At 38.0% G+C, this 17,481-nt stretch overlaps 1 pseudogene; it reads right to left on the bottom strand.

Annotated features, from left to right (window-relative positions):
- Positions 1-13,063: 13,063 nt before the first annotated feature.
- On the bottom strand, positions 13,064-16,375 carry LOC100727766 (ubiquitin-fold modifier 1-like; annotated as a pseudogene).
- Between the last annotated feature and the right edge of the window lie 1,106 nt (positions 16,376-17,481).

The raw sequence follows: 17,481 nt of genomic DNA, 5'->3' as shown, positions 1-17,481 counted from the left end.
TTACCTGAGCCCCAGCTTGTGGCATGCAAAGAGCAGTTCAGACCTGCAGAGAAAGTGACCACATAAGACACCAGAAGCCTCCATGGCAAAGCACACCAGTGGCCTGGAGCAGTGGGTACTGCGGACTGCAGTAGCTGGTGAGTTGTTCCACTAGACGTCACCCAGGAGAGGGCAACTGACTGGCTGCCATTTTGAAAAGGGGCCAGTAGAAGTCAGAGTTAGAGCAGCTTCGAGTTGGCTCCATCGTGTTAGGATTAGACACAGCCACGAGAGACACCAACTCAGGGAGCCGACACTCAGCCAAAGGTGACCTGAGTGTTGTGGGCTGAGTAACTCTGGGTGTAGCCTCAGTCAGAAACCAAAGACAGCCTGAACTTCAGTGGAACCGAAGGCCCAGAGGCCTGCTGGGATTTCCACCCTGCTATGCTCTGCTGCTGGTTTGCAGGGGCCAACCAATGTGGATATGGATGATGTCTCTCCCATGGTCTACAGGTCCTGATGTGGACATTATTTTCTTGTTGTTGTTTTTCTTAACTGTTTTCTTTTGTATATGAATGTGAACATTGTTTGTAGTTTTGTTATTGTTGTTCTGTTCTTATTGCTGTTTCTTTGTTTCCCTCCTCTCTTTTTCACCAGTTTCCCAAAGCTTATGTGATCTTTTGTCCTTTAGCCTTGCTCTAATCTCTTTCTCTTCTTCTATTTCTCTCATTTTTGCCCTGAACCTTTCCAGCTTTCTCCCCTAGGGTAAAATTGCTGTATTGAGGGGAGATTCACTGACACAGTTTTCTGGTGTGTTTCAGGCTTTATTACACAACTACAAATCTTGTTCATCAGTTAAAGGTAGTAAATTAGCAGTTACCAAAGTTTGTCATTTTCTAGGCTGTGTTGATTGTACGACTTCACATAAATGCTCCAGTTGTTCTTACTTGCCTGCTAAGAATGAGGCTGCCTAGAGGTCATAAATGATACTACAGGCCTGAGCCGGAGAACCAGAGTCTGGGCCAAGTGGGCAGCAACCTCTCATCCCCAGTAATTCGAAGGGGTAGGATCTTGTGCCAGCTGTCCTGAGGAAGCATCTCTGAGAAGCAGTCATCTCCTAATGGCTCTCAATACTAGAAATTAAGATATGGACCATAAACAGCTTACAAGCATCAATGAAGAAATTTATATATAAAATGAGAAGACACAGAAACAAGAAGCAACCACAGATTTCCAGCTCATCAAAGGCAAAGCCATAGAACAATGAGGTGGCACAATTCAAAAGTCATGCACCTGGACTCTCTGAAGTAGTAAGAACAAAAGTAACAAAGCAGATGAGAAAAGCTATAGAAAAAAATCATCTGTAAAGGAAAGTCCATCAAAATCACAGCAGACGTTCTCAACACAACCTTCAAGTCAAGAAGAGCTTGAAGTATTACAAGCCCTAAAAGAAAACAACCTCCAGCTCAGATTGATGTATCTTGCAAAACTATCTTTCAAAATTGGTGGAGAAATAAAATACTTCTATGACAAAGAATATCTGAGGAAATTCAAGAGTGCCAAACTGGCACTCCAAAATGTTTGGAAGGACATTCTAGAAAAAGATAATGAAGACTACAACACCATGAACCCCAACAGAATGATTCCACCAAGCAAGGCAAGTAATTAAACAAAGGACAAGGAAAGAGAACCTACAACATAATGTGACAAGGATAAATCAATACATGTCAGTGACAGCCATCAATGTAAATGGTCTCAACTCACTAATCAACAGCCTGGCAGAATGGATCAAGAAACAAAATCCAAGAATAAGCTGCATAAAAGAAACACATTGAATTCAAAAAGGAATTCCTAGACCGAAAGCCAAAGGATGAAAAACAATATGCCATGTGACAGAAACCTGGAAACAAGCAATGTATTTGTAAAGTGGATTTCATGCTAATATGGATTAAGAGAGACAAAGGTCTTCACATTCTTATAAAGACAACAATCCAAGAGAAAGGAATAACAGTCTAAAATATATATGAACTAAATACCAACTGACCAAACTGTATAAAACAAATATAGAGATGTGAAAAATCAATCATGCACTATTACAATTGTAATGGGGGACCTCAGTACCCCACTATCACAAATAAATCAACTACACAAAAAGAATCAGGATAAGAAAAGAAGTTTTTCTTTATTTGCAAATGACATGATGCTCTCTGTAGAAAACTCCAAAAATCCCACCAAAACCCTTAGCCAACCTTATCAAAAAGGAAAAAAAAGACTCAAATTCATGCAGTTAGAAATGAAAAGGGTGAAATCACAACAGATCATACAGAAATCCAGATCATTAATACCTGTATTCTAATATGATGGAAAGTAGTAACAAATTCACAGAATCCTAGGTACACACAAATTCCCAAAGCTGAATAAAGAAGACATAAAAATCCTAAATAAGCCAATATCAGTCAATAAGATTGAAAAGATAATTGAAAACCTATTAACAAAGAAAAGCCCAAGTCCCGAAAGATTCACTGCTGAATTTGACAAGAATTTAAAGAGGCTCTAAGGTCATACATTAAGGAAGTTGAAAGGGAAGCAGTATGCCTAAATTCATTATTAAAACCAGAGAATGATCTAACCAGAAGAGAGAAATATAGGCCAATATCCCTAATGAAAATAGACGCAAAACTCCTCAACAAGATACTAGTAAAAGAAAAATGCAGAAAATCACCAGGAAGATTAAATACCATGACTAAGTAGCATTCATCCCAGGGACCCAGAGATGGTTCAACATATGCAAATCAATAAATGTGATACAGCATATTAACAGAACCAAGAAAAAACCACATGGTCATCTCAATAGATGCAGAAAAAGCTTTTGGCAGTGTCTAACACTCAATCATGATTAAGATCCTACAGAAAATTGGGATAGATAGTCTTTATCTCAATCTGATAACAGCTACCAATGACAAACCAACAGCCAACATCCTACTAAATGGTCAAAAACTCAAATCTTTCACTTTAAAATCAAGAGCAAAACAAAGATATGTAGTATCACCACTCTTTTTTTAAACTTATAGACCACATTTATTTATTAATAAAATCCAGTTGTTCAACAAAATACTTTAAGAACTACAGTCTAATTTTATTTATTTTATTTTATTTTAAAGAGAATAAAACCAATCAAAATAAAACAATAAAGCCAATCGAAACAAACCAGTGTGACACAGAACTTCAAAATAATATGAAATTAACAATGATTACCATAATACCTCTTACTGTCTTCCAAATAGCTGCAGATACCTTTAGATATAGTAAAAATCAAACCAAACAAAACAGAACTGAACCAATAAAAACAAAATAATACAATAAAGAGCTCTAAAACAAGCATATAGTAAATCCAAAATTTCTACCATAATATATCTTGCTATCTTTTAAAGAGCTGCCCATGCCATTGGATATAACAAAATCAAACAAAACAAAACAGAATAAAACCCAACTCAACTAAACAATAAAAATGATATGGGACATCAAAACAAGATAATAGGGAGCTAACAATGGCCACCGCCTTCAGCAGGAGATCCCCATAGATGCCACACTGCATACCTTGATCCTCTCAATAGATGATCAGACCACTGGCCCTAGACCTGCAAAGTCAAGGAAACACCAAACACCCCAGCATCAAACCACATTTCACCTCAATAGCTGTCATCACAGCCTGGTTTCTCCAGATCAGCTGGTCATGTAGGAGGCAGGGCTGGTGGACTGGCTCTTAATTCCCAGCCCACGTGCTGGAAGGGGTTTGGGGCTGGCTGTCACCCAGCAGCAGCAGGTTCGCAGGGAGGGCTTGCTTCTCGGTGCTGGTTTGCAGGGAGGGTTTGCTTCTTGGTGAATTCTTGTTCTCTTCTCTACAGTGGCACTGACTCACGGGGAAAAGGTAGGGTCTGGCTGACCCCTGGCAGTGGTAGCCCACGCATGGCCTTGGTTCACAGGAAAGCTTGCTTTTTGATGCATTGTTGTTCTCTTCTCCCATAGTCCACGACTGGCACTGATTCATGGGAAAAGTCTGGGGTCCGGCTGTACCCCCGGTAGCAGTGACACACACATGGCACACCACAACCTAATTTTCAAAACGAAAGTATTAAATAAATCACCCTATGGCACAAGATACCACAAACTTACCTATGCAAACAACAAGTAGATTTTTGTGCTAGAAGAATGGAAAATAAATTAAAACTAAGACAAATATTTAAGGATTGGGAATTTAGAAATAGCTGATCAAGTGAGGCCTAATAGTTTCCTTTGAACATCAGATTTAATAAAACCATTCTAAACAGTATGTTTATTCTTTAACAAAATGTCTTCCCTCTGATATTGCTATTTTAATCAGACTTGTGAAAAATATCTGTTAATTTCTTAAAGTATTAGTGTTACCCTTCAGATGCTGATTCTGTTGCATTTTATTGTAGAATTTTCCTCCAGTAAACCCGTGGCCCATAACAGTGCAGACACTGAAACATGCTAAGGTAAATATTGGTCTTAGAGAGCCTTTATTTATTAATAAATTGGGAATTATTTATTAGCCATCTATACTTCCAGTTCAGAAAAAGCTAGACAGACAAAGCCTCTCCCCTGGAGGTACCCACTTGTGACACTATAGGTCAAGAACTGATTCTGAACCACGATGGCCCTTCAATTCACCTTCCACACTATCTGAGGGTACTGAATCCACTATAATCACAAATTAAATCTTATTATAGACACATTTTTTGAATACTCATAATGGGTACTGTTAAGTCTGTATGTGAACAAGACAAGAAATACACTTTGCTTTCTAAGAGTACGTCAAGTATTTTGCTTTCCATTTCAGTGTTTATAACACAGTTCTGTCCAGCCTGTTGACACTCTTTAGTGACACTGTCTTAGTTACTTTTTACTCGTAGCTGAGACAAAATACCTGAAGCCCAAGTTGGGAAAGAAAAGGTTTATTTCTTACAGTTTTTGGAGGTTTCTGTCCCACACTCAGTTGGCTCCAAGGCAGGCAAGCATGACTGAGCCGCAGTTCATGGTGGCTGCAAACAGCAAACAGGAACCAGCAAAGAGCAAGACACAGCTTCTTCCTGCCATTACATCACATCCTGGCTCCACCCCTTTGTGGGTGGAGCACTGACACCATCAATCCAAGCACTAGACAATAAACCAATCACAAATACACAATGCAAACTCATGAGGCCTGGGGGACACAGACAGAAACCGTGACAGACACTTCGTGACACTTTGTGACAGCGTCTCATCATGGTTGTCCTCGCCATTCACTCCTCTGTGCCAAAGCTGAGCATGCTTTCCCAACTTTGCTAGTTATGCACTTTGGTGATTAACATTAGCACTTTGTCAAAAGTTAGATCTTCAGTAAATACAACTCATCAGGATTTCTGGTCAGTATCTCTTCAATCTTTGTGGTGAACTTCAGGTATTCGTTGTAATAATATTCTTTCAGAATGCTATCCAGAAATATCTTCAAAAAGAGTCATTCCTACCAACCTAGCCCAGCCTGTTTAGCTGCCACGCCTGGCCATAGGCCTGCAGAGGAGGAGCTGGGCAGATCTGGGGTGCCCTCACCGGCCTCTCTGCGTGTCTGGAGGACTCTGGATATCTGCACCCAGACGGCTGGAGTTCCCTCAGGCTTCCAGGTGCAGTGAAGGGGAGAGGTGGGTTTGAGGCTTCCACATCAGCCTCCCCATTCCAGCTTCACTTGGAGACCTGCTGAGCTCCCGATAGGTGGGCTGGCCCACACTACCAGCCTAGCCCAGCCTGTTTAGCTGCCGCGCCTGGCAATTGGTCTGCAGAGGAGGAGCTGGGCAGATTTGGGGTGCCTGCATCGGCCTCTCCATGTGTCTGGAGGACTGTGGATATCTCTGCAACCAGGGAGGGTCCACAGGTTCCTGAAGCACTGCGGCCTGTGGTGAGTACCCTAACCCGGCTGCGATTGAAGAACTGTGGAGCTTCCAAGGGGCAGGTGGGCGCACAGTGTCCCTGAGGCCCAGCTTGTCTGGAACTGCGGAGTTCTGAGCAGGCAGAGGAGGGCCACTGGTTCTGTAGGCCTAATGGCTTGGGGTAGCGCGGTGCCAGAGTCTCAGTAGCTCCAAACATAGAAGGGGATTTTCAACAGATCCTGAGGAAGCTTTCAAATAACACTTGAAACACAGAAATATAGGAAAATGACAAAACGAAAGACCAAATTACAACCTCAAACCTCCAGCCCATCTCAAGAAACCCTAGGAGCGATGTATATAGAAGAAAATATATCCCATCCACCTCATATATCGGACACAATAGCCACTGAAATTGACAAGCAACTCCAGGAAGCTTTAAAGAAATTCAAACTCGAAATAATCTCCCAGATAAAAGAAGAAATGATAAAAGAAATGAAAGAGATTCTAAATATATCTAAAGAAAACACAGATAAAAAATTGGAGGAACTAAACAAAAAGATAGAATCCCTAGACGAGCAATATAAGAAACAAACAGAATACATAATGCAGATGCACAGAGATATACAGGAAATAAAAAACTCCACTGAAAGTTGTAAAAACCGCCTTAATGAAAGTGAAGATAGAATTTCAGACCTTGAAGACAGGATTGCAGCTAGTGAACAGGAAAGGAAAGATCTTTTGAAAATAACAAGGAACCAGGAAACAACAATTCAACAACTGCAAGACGATGCAAAGAAGAATAACATAAGAATGATAGGGATTAATGAAAGAGAGGGAGACAACATGAAGGATGTCAGGAGGATATTTAGAGAAGTAATAGCTGAAAATTTCCCAAGCATGAGATCAGAAACTGACATCAGGATCCGTGAAGCATATAGAACTCCAAACAGTCATAACCAAAATAAAACTACACCCAGACATATAATAATCACCATCCCAGAAATCCAACACAAGAATAGATTATTAAAAGCTGTCAGAGAGAAAAGACAAATCACTTATAAAGGAAAACCTATCAGAATCACAGCAGACTTCTCAGCACAAATGATAAAGTCAAGAAGAGCATGGAGTGAAGTATTCCAGATCCTAAAGCAAAATGATTTCCAACCAAGACTGATATATCCTGCAAAACTATCATTCAAAATAGATGGTGAAATACGATACTTCCATGACAAAGAACAGCTGAAGAACTTCATGAACACCAAACCAACCCTGCAAAAAATATTGAAAGACAGTTTAGATACACAAAGGAAAAAAACCACTAAGCAAAGCAAATAATTAAACAGAACAGAAAGATAAAGATGCAACAGCAGAGAGATAACATTCCTACAATTAACCAGCATTTAACAGTAATAACCATTAATGTAAATGGTCTCAATGCACCAATCAAAAGAAACAGACTAGCAGAATGGATCAAGAAACAAAATCCAACCATATACTGTTTACAGGAAACCCATCTAACCCAGAAAGATACTCACAGACTGAAAGTCAAAGGATGGAAAACAATTCTTCATGCAGCAGGAATCCAAAAAAAGGCAGGAGTAGCCATTCTGTTTGCAGACAACGTGAACTTTAAACCAACAATGACCATAAAGGACAATGAAGGTCACTACATACTCGTAAGGGGAAAACTCCAAGAGGAAGAGATAACTATCTTAAATATATACGCACCAAACTCCAGAGCACCCAGTTATATAAAACAATTATTAACAGAAATGAAAACTCAAATTATCAGTAACACAATTGTAACAGGAGACCTTAATACACCACTGACACCAAGGGACAGATCAACCAGACAGAAAATGAGCAAAGAAATAACAGAACTGAATCACACCTGTGAACAAATGGGTTTGATAGACATATACAGAATGTTGCACCCAACAACATCAGAATACACATTCTTCTCAGCAGTACATGGATCATTTTCTAAAATAGACCATATATTAGCTCACAGAACATATTTAAGCAAATGCAAAAGAGTTGAAATCATCCCTTGCATATTATCGGATCATAGCGCTCTGAAATTAGAAATTAATGACAAAGGATACTGCAAAAATTCCGCAAACACATGGAAACTAAATAACACACTCTTGAGTAATCAGTGGGTCACAGAAGAAATTAAAGAAGAAATTAAACAATACCTAAAAGAAAATGAAAATGCAGATACAACTTACCGGAATCTGTGGGATGCAATGAAAGCCGTTCTGAGAGGAAAATTTATTGCACTGAGTTCCCACATCAGGAAAACAGAACGAATACAAATAAATAACATGATGCTACACCTCAAACAGCTAGAAAAAGAAGAGCAAGTCAAGCCCAAAGCCAAAAGAAGAGAGGAAATTATAAAAACCAGAGCAGAAATCAATGCAATAGAGACTAAGAAAACAATCCAAAGAATCAACAAATCAAAGAGTTGGTTCTTTGAAAGAATAAATAAAATCAATAAGCCCCTAGCCAACCTTATTTAAAAAAGGAAAGAAAAAGCTCAAATTCATGCAATAAGAAATGAAAAAGGAGAAATCACTACAGACCCAATAGAAATACAGAGGATCATCAACACCTATTTCGAAAACCTCTACTCTCAAAAGTTTGATAACACAGAAGAAATAGACAGATTCTTAGAAGCATATGAAGTACCAAAGCTAGATCAAGAGGATATAAAACTGTTGAATAACCCAATCTCTGCTAATGAAATTGAGAATGTAATTGGGTCCTTGCCCACCAAGAAGAGCCCAGGCCCAGATGGATTCACTGCAGAATTCTACAAGAAATATAAAGAAGACCTAATGCCGACACTCCTCAAACTATTCAATGAAATTGAAAGGGAAGAAATCCTTCCTAAGTCATTCCTGGAAGCAAATATTACTCTAGTACCAAAACCTGAGACAGACCCAACTATAAAAGAGAACTATAGACCGATCTCCCTAATGAACACAGATGCAAAAATCCTCAATAAAATATTGGCAAATAGGATCCAGCAAATCATCAAGAAGATTATACACCATGACCAAGTGGGATTCATCCCAGGAATGCAAGGATGGTTCAACATACGCAAATCAATAAATGTAATCCACCATATCAATAAAGCCAAAAATAAGAATCACATGATCATCTCTATAGATGCAGAAAAAGCCTTCGATAAGGACCAACACTTATTCATGATAAGAACTTTACAGAAAATTGGAATAAATGGTCTTTACCTCAATATAATAAAGGCCATTTATGACAAACCAACAGCCAGCATCATACTAAATGGCCAAAAACTGAAAGCCTTTACTTTAAAATCGGGTACAAGACAAGGATGTCCTTTATCACCACTCCTATTTAATATAGTACTGGAAGTACTAGCCAGAGCAATTAGGCAAGAAAGAGAAATAAAAGGGGTAAAGATAGGAAAAGAAGAAGTTAAATTATCATTGTTTGCAGATGACATGATACTCTACATAGAAGACCCCCTAAACTCCATTGAAATACTCTTAGATACAATAAATAAATTCAGTAATGTGGCTGGATACAAAATCAGTACTCAGAAATCAATAGCATTCCTATACACGAACAACAAAATTACAGAGAGGGAAATAAGAGAAACTGGACTATTCACATTAGCAAGCAAAAAAATGAAATATTTAGGAATTACTCTTACGAAAGAAGTGAAAGACTTATACAGTGAAAATTATAATACACTGAAAAAGGAAATTGAAGATCTCAGAAAATGGAAAGACATCCGTTGCTCATGGATAGGAAGAACAAACATTGTGAAAATGGCCATTCTCCCAAAACTGTTATACAGATTCAATGCAATCCCAATAGAAATACCATCAACATACCTTATAGATCTAAAGAAATCACTCCTAAATTTCATCTGGAACCAGAAGAGACCTAGAATCGCAAAGGCAATTCTAAGCAGCAAAGACAAAGCAGGAGGCATCACAATCCCTAACTTGAAGTTATACTACAAAGCAACAGTAGTAAAATCAACATGGTATTGGAATCAAAACAGAGCTGAAGATCAATGGAATAGATTAGAAGATACAACCACAACTACGAACACACTCAACCACCTTATTTTTGATAAAGGAGCCAAGCAGGTTCACTGGAAGAACGACAGTCTCTTTAATAAATGCTGCTGGAAAAACTGGCTCTCCATTTGCCAAAAACTAAAGCTAGACCCATGTCTATCACCATGTACTAAATTAAAATCTAAATGGGTCAAAGATCTGAATATTAAAACAGAAACACTAAATCTATTGGAAGACAAAATAAGTAGAAACCTTGGAGACATAGGAGTAGGTAAAGAATTCATGAACAGGACTCAAACCGCACGGGAAATACTTCCCAGAATCAATAACTGGGACCACTTCTTATTAAAAAGTTTCTGCATATCAAAAGAAATCTCCAGCATAGTGAAAAGAAAACCCACAAACTGGGAAAAGATTTTAGTGAACTCTCTCTCAGACAAGGGACTCTTGTCTAAAACATATAAAGAATTAAAGAAACTCAGACCTCCGAAATTCAAAGATCCAATCCAAAAATGGGCATCTGAGATGAATATGCAATTCTCAGATGAAGAAATGCAAATGGCAAATAAATACATGAAAAAATGCTCATCATCATTGGTCATTAGAGAAATGCAAATTAAAACCACACTGAGATACCATCTCACTCCTGAAAGAATGGCCAGGATCAAGAAAACCGACAACAAATGCTGGAGAGGCTGTGGGGAAAAAGGAACTCTCCTGCACTGCTGGTGGGAGTGTAGACTGGTACAGCCTTTGTGGAGATCTGTCTGGAGATTTCTCAAAAAGTTGGGACTGGAAATCCCATTTATTCCAGCTATTCCACTTCTAGGCATATTCCCAGAAGAACTGAAAGCATCATACCACAGTGATATATGTGCACCTATGTTTATAGCAGCACAATTTGTAATCACCAGATCTTGGAAACAACCCAAGTGCCCATCAACTGAGGAATGGATAAAAAATTGTGGTATTTCTATACAATGGAGTATTATTCAGCTGTAAAGAAGGATCACATTGAGATATTTATCAATAAATGGGCGCAGCTTGAGACCATACTCATTAGTGAAATAAATCAATCTCGCATGTGTGAATACCGAAGAGTTTCCCTAATGTAAATAATGATTCAAATATATAAAAATACGTGGTAATCATGATTCCCCATTAGGTGGCCTTGAAGCCTTATAAAGTTTTCACTCATTAATTAGAAAGGCTTTATTCTGGGCTTCTTGATATGAAAATATTTGAAGCTAGAGTATATGAAGTTTTATCCAAATATTTCAAGGAAAAAGACACTATGGTAACTACTATTAAGTCAGGTTATAAGGTGGTGAAGTACTAGGTTGTTGAAACAGTCATGCTGTGACCTCTATTGTTATATTGTTATGTCCTGTTTTATCTCAATCTCCCCCTTATTGTTTCAAAAAAAATTATTTAGTCATTTCTTATGTTTGTCTTAATTAAAGAAAAAATTCAAAAAAATTAGGATATATAAATAGTAACTCTTTTCGATTTCCTATTAACTTGTTTTGAAGTCCTGTAGTACTCCCACGATCTTGTTTTGACTGATTAGACTCTGTTCCATTCTATATGATAGTATCAAGTTTGAAGAAATAGGCAACTACTTTGAAGACAATAAGATTCACTAAGATACCCATTCTGGTTTGACTATTGTCTTCTTTGGAAATCCTGTAATGTTTACAATGCCTAAGTTTTATTGGTCTTGTTCTCTTCTGTTTTGTCCAACTTTATAATATCTAATAAGATAGACAATTCTTTTTAAGGAAACAAGGGACAATGTTGATAACCATTGTTGATAAACTTGTACTCTGTTCTACACCATGTGCTATGTCTATCCTTGGTATTGACTGACAGCTTTGTTTTGCCATATTTGACTGTATTCTCCCCCCCCCCAAGAAAGTAATAAGCACTAAGGAGTAATAAAATCCAAGATGTGTAAATTTTGTTGTAAAAAAGAGAGGGGAAAAAAAAAAGAAAAAGAGCTCTAACGGATATAACAGCAAGTGTGTTTGGGGGTGTTAAATAGCTGACTTTATCAATGTTTTTGGAACATTGAACACAGCTGTTTGCAGTCTCCCTGTTTGAATGTCCACCTTGTGTTCTTTGATACTGTGATTTGAGGAACTGTTTTCAAGAAGATAGTGTGTAATCTACTAGCAGGTGATTTCTTACTGTTATGTTTTTTTGTTTTGTTTTGTTTTGTTTTGTTTTGTTTTGTTTTGTTTTGTAGTTCTGTATTGCGTGTACCCTTATGCCGCTTTGGTTTGTTTTGTGTTTTTCTCTTTTTCCTCTTAAATAAAAAAAAAAGAGTCATTCCTGGAGGGTTTTTAACATCAAGACGTTGCACTAAGAAACTGATAAAGAGTTGCATAACTCTAAAGAAATGCACAACTCAAGAAAAAATGATTCTACTACATTTTTAGCTCCTACCGTGGCAAATGTTAGATCCTGCTACAACACTGTTAAGAACTTTATTATGTGACATTAGTTTATGCACATAATGGTTAGATCAAGAAATTTAATTTGTGGTTCTCTGATATTTAAAATTTATATGACACATTAAATTTGAATACTTAAGATAGAAAAACACTTAAATATTCATTGGCATGTCTATTTACCACAAAATATATACTGAAGGATCTATATATGAGTCTATTAAAGACTATCAAGAAAACTGTCATCTATGATCCACAATCAATCTTTCTAAATTTTTAACTCAAAGATAATTGTTTAACACCTAGGAAACTTTAGTTTTCCAAATGTACTCAGGAAAAAATTATCATAATTATTTTCCAGGTAAAAAATAGTTGCATAATTCATTTGCCACAAATGAACCCCGTGTTTGTGCTCTGAGGCTACAGTTTAGTGACTCTGGAACTTTCCTTTCATAACCTCTTCCTCTTCACATGAAGAGTCTGAACAAGGAGGGCCAAAAGAGTCACCTTTCGCTGTTTCATGGGTTTTTGGTGTTTTCATTGTATGTTAAATGCCTGATTTCACTTTTATGACCAAAATAAAAACAGTAGTATTTATTCTGAGCTAATTGTGTGTTCCCAGAAGCAGATATTAGCAACTTCCAACAGGATCTCTGGGGATAATCGCAGCTCTGAATCATGCTTTAGAAAAAACATTTCTGGCAGGCTGCGCAGGGTTATTCCCATTCCATCACTGGTAATAACTGCACTGGTTGCTGCATGACCTTGGATTATTCTGCTGTAAACTTTCAAACTGCTGTGCAAAGCATACTTTCAGGAACACTGAGGACTTTGTATGGGAGCTGTGGGTCAGACATCAGTGTGACCTTAGTGGACCAGTGGACCCAGGCTGGACGCGTGCAGAACCCTAGCTCTGTTCACCTGCCAATTTCCTGGGCAAAGGAGGAAGCCTATCACCACTCCTATTCAATATAGGTCTTGAAACATTAGCCAGAGCTGTTAGACAAGAGAAACAAATGGAATATGGATAGGAAATGATGTCAAATTACCCTTATTTGCAGAGGACATGATACTCTACATAGTAGACCCTTAAAACTCCACCAAAAGATGTCTAGACTCAAAAGCAAATTCAGTAGTGTGGTTGGATACAAGGGCAACAAACATCAATAACATTCTTGTACACAAATAACAATCTCATTGAGAAGAGAAATTAGGGGCAGCGCATTTCACAATACCATCCAAAAAAATGAAATATGTAGAAATCCATCTAACGAAGAAAGTAAAAGACTGTTACATTGAAAATTACAGTACTCTGAAAAAGGACATCAAATAACATACCAGAAAATTGAAGGCTATACCTTGTTCTTGATTAGGCAGAAACAATACAGTCAAATATAGCCATATTTCCAAAATTGCTATCCAGATTTAATTGTAATTCTGATCAAAATAATGCATTCCTTTGAGAACTACAGAAAACAATCCTAAAATTCATTTGGAACAGAAGAGAGCTATATTAACAAAAACAATTCTGGGCAACAAAAGCAAGGCAGGGGTCATTGCAATCCCTGCAAAGCTACCATGATTGAAAAAAAAAAAAAAAAAAAAACAGCATGGCACTGGCAAAAAACAGGATTAGTGAAACATATTAGAGGATACAGAAACAACTCCAAACACACTCAACCACCTTATCTTTGTCAAAGGGACCAAACATCTTCCCTGGAAAAAAGATAACCTCTTTAATAAATGGTACTAGAAAACGTGGCTTTCTACATGCTGAAGATTAAAACTAGAGCCATATCGCTCACCATGCACTAACCTAAAATCAAAATGGATCAAAGATCTAAATATTAAAACAGAAATACTAAATCTGCTGGGAGATAAAATAGAACTCTTGAAGACATAGGTGTAGACAAGACTTCATGAGCAAACCCCCAATCCCACAGGAAATGTCACAAAGAATCAACAGCTCAGTTCTGATCTTTTTTTAAATTTTATTTAAGGAGAAAAAGAAAAAAAAAAGGTACAAGTTATACAGAATTTCAAAAAAATACACAGGAAATCACTAGTTAATAGATTACATATTGTCATCTTAGAAATAGTTGTTCAAGTTACAAAATTAAAGCATATAAAGTGGACATTCAAACAGTGAGACTGCAAACCGTTCTGTTCAATGATCCAACAAAACTCAGTAAATATGGTTATCTATCTCATACGCTTAAATATACATGCAGTTATATCCTTTAGAACACTTTCTTTTCTTTTTTTTTTTTTTTTTTTTGTAGAATGGCAATTACACATTTTGTGTTTTATTACTCCCACAGTTCTTATTACTTTTTTTTAAGAGAATAAAACCAAATGTGACATAACAAAACAGAGTCAGTCAAATCAAAAGGATGGACATGGTACATAATGTAAAAACAGAACACAAGGTAATCAACAATGAGTTACCATAATGCCTCTTGCTATCTTAAAAAGAATTGCCTCTATCATCAGTTATAATAAAATTGAACAAAACAGTAAAGAACAAAACCAATAAAACCAAAACACTGGAGACATTACAGGACTTCAAAAGAAGTTAATAGTCAAGCAGAATGGACATCATAGTGAATCTTATTGTCTTCACAGTTGTTGCCTATATTCTCAAACTTAGTACTATCAAGCAAAACAGAATAGAGTAAAATCAGTCAAAACAAGATGGTGAGAGCAATACAGGGTTTCAAATCAAGTTAATAGGAAATCAAAGTGGGTTACTATAATATATCCTGCTATTGTTTATTTATTTTTTCCCTTAATTAAAAAGATAAAAAAATAATAAAAAAGGAGATTGAGATAAATTAAAAAGCTTTGGCACAGCAAAAGGAACCACCAACACAGTGAAGAGACAACCTGCTGAGTGGGAATAAATTTTTTTCTAGCTGTTCCTCAGACAGAGGATGTATTCTAATACCTAAAATATATAAAGGACTAAGAAAAAAATCAGACCCCTCAAATTTAAAGACCAATCCAAAAATGGGCATCTGAAATGAATAGACACTTCTCAGATGAAGAAGCAGAAACAACAAATAGATACTGAATAAGTATTCAGTATCATTGGTCATTTGAGAGATGCAACTTAAAACAATATGAGATTCTGTCTCACTGCAAAGATAGCTATCAGCATATCTCAAGTTGCCTCCATCTACCCACAGAAGCCCCAAGATCATCCCTCCCCAGAGCTGAGTAATAAATACTCCATTGCACAAAAACACCACATCCCCTCTGTCCACTCCGTGGCTGATGGACACCTGGGCCGCCTCCAAGACTTTACCACCACAAACCTGGGTGCAGACACACCGCCACAGCATGACGTAATGGAAGCGAGCTGTGTAACTACCCTCATTGACTTGTGTATATGTTTATTTTTTCCTTTTAACCATTCTTCCTTTCCACCATCACAGTTTTTCTGTTCTCTTAAACAGTTTCTTCCCAAGTCGCAGTATCTATTCACTGTTTTTTTAATTTTAAAGAGAAGAAAGAAAAAAACCAAAAATCAAGGTTCAAGCAAACCTCAAAAACAATGACAAAAGCAAAATGACAACAACAAAAATAAAACAACAACAGCTATATAGATTTTCAAACCAAGAGGAGAGGAATCCAGCAAGGGTGGTTACACTGTGTACTGTTATCTTCAGAATAGTTGCTCAGACTGCCAGAAACAGGAATAAAACAAAACAGTAAAATGAAACAAAAACAAGGTGGAAGAAAATTCCCCACGTTTGCCACAGTGCGCACTGCCATCCTCCAATAGATGCCCAGACCCCCAGCTCCAGCCTGCAGAGCCAATCAAACTTAAGGATCAAGCAATTCCTTTCACCCCAGTTGCTGTCTTCCCCTGAGGCCTCCCATCAGCCAGCTGCTTCCGGGGTGGGGGAGGGGTGCTCTTCTGGTTTCCCAGCCCCCACATCCCCGGTTCACGGGAGGGCGAGCTTTTTCCTCTTGCTGAGTGATCTCCTCCTGATCCCCATGGTGAACTGGGCATGCTTTTGACATAATGCTTTTGATTCTTTCAGGAAGATACCAAAAAGGAGACCAGGCGGGTCAAATGGAACCTCTACTAGCTTTAGTTTTTTGAGGGAGACACACACTGGTTTCCACAGTGGTCGCACCCGTCTACATTCACACCCACATCCCTACCAGCATTTGTTGATTGATTTGTTGATTGATTGTTCTTGATCTGCGATGTGTCTGCACCCAGGTTTGTGACAGCACGGTGTGTGATGGCTGTCTTGGAGGTGGCCCAGGTGCCCATCAGCCGCAGAATGGACAGAGGGGATGTGGTGTTTTTATGTAATGAAGTATTACTCAGCTCAGTTTTTACTAGCTAACTCTGGGAAATGGCCCAAATGCTCAACAGCCAATGAATGGATAAAGATGATGTCGGGTTTTTTATACAATGGAGAACTTTTCCACCCTAAAAAGCATAGACTTGAGACATTTCTAAGAAAATGGGTTCACTTGAGACCACACTCTTTAGGGAAGTAAATCAGATGTACAATGTTTAGATACCTCATTGTTTTTCTGGTGTGAGAAACTGAAAGGTTAAATAAGCATCAATATATGTTGTAGATATTGTGAAATAGGCATAAAACTCTCAAATGGGGAGAGGAGCAAAGGAGGGAGGAGGCCAAAGTCGAGGACGGAAGAAGAAAAGACAGAATAGAAAGAAAGATGGAAACAAAGCTTTTGTCAGTAAGAAGGAGAAGAGGACTGCAGGGAGGGGAAGAGAATGTCAGGAAAAGAAGAATGTGGAGATAGCATGTACTGGTGCAAATAAGATTATTATCATTATGCATATCTAAAATTGTCCAATAAAATTAGTTCTTAAAAGTCTGAGGCGGGCCCATGTCAGTGGGTACATCCGTGTGCAGGGCGAGGCGTGTGCCAGATGACTGCATTAAACTCTGCATCACACCACCGCATCCCTTGCCCTGGTACCTCTTCCATTTGCTGCTCCTGGGTTGTTTTCTTCACAGTAATCCAGATGTTGTAGGTACTTGCTTGAGTTGTGGA

The sequence above is a fragment of the Cavia porcellus genome, unplaced genomic scaffold (assembly GCF_034190915.1).
Source record: "Cavia porcellus strain 051 isolate PalLab524CR breed Dunkin Hartley unplaced genomic scaffold, mCavPor4.1 scaffold_7, whole genome shotgun sequence".
Classification (NCBI taxonomy): Eukaryota; Metazoa; Chordata; class Mammalia; order Rodentia; family Caviidae; genus Cavia; species Cavia porcellus.
Note: the sequence above shows the minus strand (reverse complement) of the source record. Positions and strands in the feature narration are given on the sequence as shown.